Source organism: Saimiri boliviensis, chromosome 13 (assembly GCF_048565385.1).
Source record: "Saimiri boliviensis isolate mSaiBol1 chromosome 13, mSaiBol1.pri, whole genome shotgun sequence".
In the NCBI taxonomy this organism is placed as follows: Eukaryota; Metazoa; Chordata; class Mammalia; order Primates; family Cebidae; genus Saimiri; species Saimiri boliviensis.
The window spans coordinates 12,130,541-12,136,540 of record NC_133461.1 but is presented as its reverse complement, the minus strand read 5'-3'; the positions used below and the strand labels follow the sequence as shown (position 1 = coordinate 12,136,540).

Below are 6,000 nucleotides of genomic sequence, written 5' to 3'. Positions count from 1 at the left end.
CTGCCCTAATAGTCTGCCTAATACTGTTAGTGGGTTGTTGAAGACTCCCACTATTACTATGTAGAAATCGAAGTCTTTTTGTAGGTCTCTAAGAATTTGTTTTACGAATCTGGGTTCTCTTATGCTGAGTGCGTATATATTGAGAATAGTTAGAATTCTTGCTGAATTGGACACTTTACCATTATGTAATGCCCTTCTTTGCCATTTTTTATCTTCCTTGATTTAAAGTCTGTTTTGTCAGAATTTGAAATCGCAACTCTTGATTTGTTTTCCATTGGCTTGGTAGCATTTTCTCCATCCCTTTAAGCCTATGGATGTCACTGCATGTGAGATGGTTTTTGCAGACAGCATGCCATTGGGTCTTGTTTCTTGATGTAGCCTGCCACTCTGTGACTTTTAATTGTGGCATCAGCCTGCTTATATTCAAGGTTAATATTGATATGTACTGTCATCATGTTGTTAGCTGGTTATTATGCAGACTCATTTGCTTGGTTGCTTTACAGTGTCTATAGGTTGTGTACTTAAGTATGTTTTTGTAGTGGCTGGTAATGGTCTTTCCTTTCCATTTATAGTGCTCCAATCAGGACCTCTTGTAAGGAAGGTTCAGTGATTACAAATTCCCTTAGCATTTGCTTGTCTGGAAAGGATCCTATTTCTCCTCCACATATGAAGCTTAGTTTGGCTAGAGATTAAATTTTTCACTGGAAATTCTTTTGTTTAAGGATACTGAATACAGGTCCCCAGTCTCTTCTGGCTTGTAGGTTTTCTGCTGAATGGTTTGCTGTTAGCTTGATGGGGTTCCCTTTATAGGTGTGGTCCTGTCCCTTTTCTCCAGCATACTTCAATATTTTTTTTTCTTTCATTTTGACGCTGGAAACATCTTGCTATTATATGTCTTAGGTATGGTATTCTTTGGTAGTATCTCTCAGGGGCTTTCTGCATTTCCTGAATTTGAATATGGGTCTCTCTAGTGAGGTTAAGGGAGACTTTTTTCATGACGATATTCTGAAATAAGTTTTCTTTTCTTTTTTTTTTTTTTTTTTTTTTTTTTGAGACGGAGTTTCCGCTCTTGTTACCCAGGCTGGAGTGCAATGGCACAATCTCGGCTCACTGCAACCTCCGCCTCCTGGGTTCAGGCAATTCTCCTGCCTCAGCCTCCTGAGTAGCTGGGATTACAGGCACGCGCCACCATGCCCAGCTAATTTTTAATATTTTTAGTAAAGACGGGGTTTCACCATGTTGACCAGGATGGTCTCGATCCCTTGACCTCATGATCCACCCGCCTCGGCCTCCCAAAGTGCTGGGATTACAGGCTTGAGCCACCGTGCCTGGCCTACTGAAATAAGTTTTCTAAGTCGCCTGCATTCCCCCCTATCTCTTTCAGCGATGGCAATGAGTCACAGATTTGGTCTCTTTACATGATCCCATATTTCACAAAGGTTTCATTTGTTCTTCTTAATTTTTTTTTTTTTTTCTTTCTGACTTAGAAAAAACAGTCTTCAAGCTCTGGGATTCTTTCCTCAGCTTGGAAAGCTGCAGCTCTGGGGCAAGCTCAGGCTTTATGTTCCCTCACCCCCTCGGAGGCAGCATGGGGAAAGGCCTTGGCAGTGGCTGTGGCAGACGGCCTTTGCCTGTCTCCTGGGGCTCTACCCCAGAGAGATAAAGAGCTATTATCAATCAGTGCCGTCAGCCCAGGGTAGGGTGGCTGCAGCGTGTGGAGCTCCACCTCAGAGATGCAGAACTGATGCCAATGGGCACATTAAGTGGTGGGTTGGAGGGAAGCCGTACGGCTGAGTGGAGCCCCCAGCTCAGCTAGGCTCTTTCTCCCAGCTCCTCCTTCCCCAGACAGAGGGCAGCAGGGCAGAACAGCTGCCTGGCTGTGGCAGAGGGGCTGTTTGTTGCCTCTGGTAGTTCCTGCCCAGAGAGACACAGAGCTACTCTCAGTAGATGTGTTCAGCTGGGGGTGAGGCAGGTGTTCTTTAATTTGGAGCCAGGAGCTCTGCCTGGTGAAGGGTCTGGGGTGAGGGGTCGCAGGGAAGTGGGACTGGACTCCTCTCCCTATGGTGGCTGCTGGAGGTTCTAGTGTTGCGGCCAGGCCCTCTGTTCCTTCTCAAGCCTGAGGGATAAGGGTGGCACGCCTGCAGCTACAATGGTGGAGGAATGGTGGGCTGTCTCTGGGATTTCCTCCTCAGAGAAAGACACAGCCGCCTCCCACTGAAGATCAGGTGGGGCAGGGTCATGGTGCTGCAGCCCCAGGCCAGGAGGCTCTGCCCAGTGAGAAGTAGGGATGGGGACCCGCATGAGAAACAGCCTGGTTGCTTTTCGGAGGAACAGCTGTGCTGTGCTGGGGGTCCGTACCAGTTCTTAACCACCGTACATCCCCCAGAGGCTAAGGGCAACAGCAGAGAGGGCTCAAAGACAGTGGCCTGGGAGTTCCTTCCCAGGGAGTTCCTTCCCAGGCAGGGCTGGGCTACACTAGGGTCACAGAGCAGTGGCCTTATCCTGTGAGGTGCACGGAAGTGAGGCCTGTGGTCCATTGCTCTTAGCCCCGTGGATTCAGCCCCATTCCCGGAGCTTCAGCCGGTGATGCTGGGACACCGGGCGATCCAAGGCTCCTCCCTGACTCCATAGGTACCTGAGCAGCAACTCTGGTCGCACTCCACAGCTTCCCTGTCAGTCTGGAGGCCCAGATGGGACGGGATCACAGGGGAGCTCCGGAGCCTACAGTTGCAAGGGTTCCTGGTGAAAGTGTGGGTCCCCAGGGACTCTCCCTCACTCACCGATTCCCCACAGTTTGGGGGTCCTCCCCTAGCTCCATGCCATTCCCAGGTGGACAGTCCTCCTGTTTCACTCCTCTCTGTTCTCCGTGGGTCGAGCTGTTTCCTTGTTGAATCCCATTGTGTCCACCTGGATGGTGCACTTGAGCGAATATTTATTTACTCACCCTCTCCGTGAGAGCCACGTGCACGAGCTGCTTCTAGTCAGCCATCTTGGCCCCCATTTGTGGATTTTCTATCTGCTTGTGCTATTGATAACTGAATAAGGAGAACTGAATCTCCAACTATAACTGAGTTTATTTTTAAATTCAGCTCTGTCAGTTTTGCTTTCATGCATTTTGTAATTCTGTTATTTGCTGCAGACGTATTTAGAGTTTTATATCTTTTCATTAAATTTACCCTTTTACAATTGTAAAATGTGTCAAAATCAATGACAAAAAAAAAATCTTAAGAATAGCAATATAGAAAATGACACATTACATACAGAAGAGCAATAAAATGGATACCCGTTGATTTGCCACAGAAAATAATGAAAGCCAGAAAACAATAAGTCATACTTAAAGTTCTTAAAAACAAAAACTTGTCAACATTTATGAAAATATTATTTAATCCTTCAGAAATGAAGACTACACAAAGATATTTTCAGATAAACATTAGGCAAAAGCATAAATCATCAGCAGCAGTTTACTTCAAATAATGCTAAATATCTGCATAGTTTCAGAAATAATAAATTTGGGGATAAATATAAAATATTAAACTCTGTTTTTCATTTCTTTAGGTAATTTACTTTTTAAAGTAAAAATAAATATTTTTTAGATAAATGGAATATACTGTAGTAAGATTCTTATACATTGTAAGTTTCATTCAGCTCCATTGATAGATTTCTGGAAACTGCAGTTTTAAGCAAAACAATGTTTAATGAAACCAATTTTACTGTAGGTTAATGAATAAAAATAAGAATTAAGTTTCTACAGCATATTACTAGTCACAAATACATTACCAAACTTCTAAATAAAGACAAAAACACTTCTAATACTAATCACTAAAATAAATGTAAGCTATGCATACATCTAAGAAAGATTAATAAAAAAACAAGCAGGATCATTATTTTCCCAGTAAATTCCATTTTAGGGTTGCAGGTGGCTGGAATCTACTCAGGTAGCTCAGGATGCAAGGCCACCAAGGCTGGACAGGACACCATTCCACAACAGGGCACAACTCCCATGCACAGCCACAGTCACTCCTACTGGGTCAGTAAAAACACACCAGTTCGCCTACATGTGCACATCCGTGGGATGTAGGAGGAAACCATTACCTGGATGACATGCAGACATGGGGAGAATTTTAACTCCAACAGACAGTGGCCCCTGGAGAAAGTTGATTTTTTTTTTTTTTCTCATCAGCATCATAACTATGTTGAACAACATGACGTTATTTGAGGACCTCCTATATATGGAAAATGGTCTAATTTTAATTCAAAACATATTGTAACAGACGAAAAATATGTACTATAATCCCTATGGCAATTACTCTAAAATAAAAACAAGAATTGTGAATAATAAACTAAGAGAGAAGTTCGAGTCAAAAGCTAAAAACAAAAAATTTAAAAATAGCAAGATAATACATATAAATACAAACATATATCAGTAATTACCTTATATGAAATTGATTTAAGAAAAGACTTGAAAGTATTAGAACACATTAACAGATTAGAGAAAATACATCTTTGATTATTACAATGGCTGCATATTAAAATAAGCACTAAATGTCACCATTCATTAATGCTGCAGGTTCTTAGCAAACTAAGAAAGGAAGAAATTTTTTTTATTGTACTTTAGGTTCTGGGGCACATGTGCAGATCATGCAGGATTCTTGCATAGGTACACACATGGCAATGTGGTTTGCTGCCTCCATCCCCCCGTCACCTACATCTGGCATTTCTCCCCCGTATTATCCCTCCCTGACTTCCCCACTCCCCAGCTGTTCATCCCTGACCCTCCAACAGACCCCAGAGCGTGATGCTCTCCTCCCTGTGTCCATGTGTTCTCACTGTCCATCACTCGCCTATGAGTGAGAACATGCAGTGTTTTCTGTTCTTGTGTCAGCAGGCTAAGAATTTATGGTTTCCAGATTCACCCACGTCCTTACAAAGGACACAAATTCGTCATTTTTATGGCTGCATAGTATTCCATGGTGTATACATGCCACATTTTCTTTGTCCAGTCTATCATGGATGGGCATTTGGGTTGGTTAACAGTTGCTATTGTTAACAGTGCTGCTATGAACATACATATCTGCATGTATCTTTATAACAGAATGATTTATAATCCTTTGGGTATATACCCAGTAATGGGATTGCTGGGACAAATGGAATTTCTATTTCTATGTCCTTGAGGAAGTGCAACACTGTCTTCCACAATGTTTGAACTAGTTTACACTCCCACCAACAGTGTAAAAGTGTTCCTATTTCTCCACATCCTCTCCAGCATCTGTCATCTCCAGATTTTTAAATGATCGCCATTCTAACTGGTGTGAGGTGGTATCTCAATGTGGTTTTGCTTTGCAGGTTTTGCTTTGCATTTCTTTAATGACCAGTGATGATAAGCATTTTTTTTCCTGTTTGTTGGCCTCATATATGTCTTCTTTTGAAAAATGTCTGTTCATATCCTTTTCCCACTGTTGGATGGGTTTGTTTGCTTTTTTCTTGCAAATCTGTTTTGGTTCTTTGTAGATTCTGGATATTAGCCCTTTCTCAGATGGGTAGATTGCAAAAATTTTTTCCCATTCTGTTGGTTGCCAGTTCACTCTAATGATTATTTCTTTTGCTGTACAGAAGCTCTGGAGTTTAATTAGGTCCCATTTGTCTATTTTGGCTTTTGTTGTCAATGCTTTTGGTGTTTTAGTAATGAAGTCCTTGCCTATGACTATGTCCTAAATGCTTTTGCCTAAGTTTTCTTCTAGAGTTTTTATGGTGTTAGGTCGTATGTTTAAGTCTTTAATCCACCTGGAGTTAATTTTAGTGTATGGTGTCAGGAAGGGGTCCAGCTTCTGCTTTCGGCACACCTTTAGCCAGTTTTCCCAACACCATTTATTAAACAGAGAATCCTTTTCCCATTGCTTGTTTTTGTCAGGTTTGTCAAAGATCAGATGGTTGTGGATGTGTGGCATTGCCCCGAGGGCCTCTGTTCTGTTCCATTGGTCTATATATCTGTTTTGGTACCAG

At 42.4% G+C, this 6,000-nt stretch overlaps 1 protein-coding gene across 2 annotated transcripts in view; it reads right to left on the bottom strand.

Annotated features, from left to right (window-relative positions):
* Window positions 1-1,440: 1,440 nt before the first annotated feature.
* The window catches only part of DSEL (dermatan sulfate epimerase like), a 138,548-nt gene continuing 133,988 nt past the window's right edge, over window positions 1,441-6,000 (bottom strand). For both annotated transcript variants that reach the window (XR_012513064.1, XR_012513065.1), the window contains one exon: window positions 1,441-4,223. The gene's annotated coding sequence lies outside the window, so the exon portion shown is untranslated. The remainder of the gene's footprint in view (window positions 4,224-6,000) is intronic.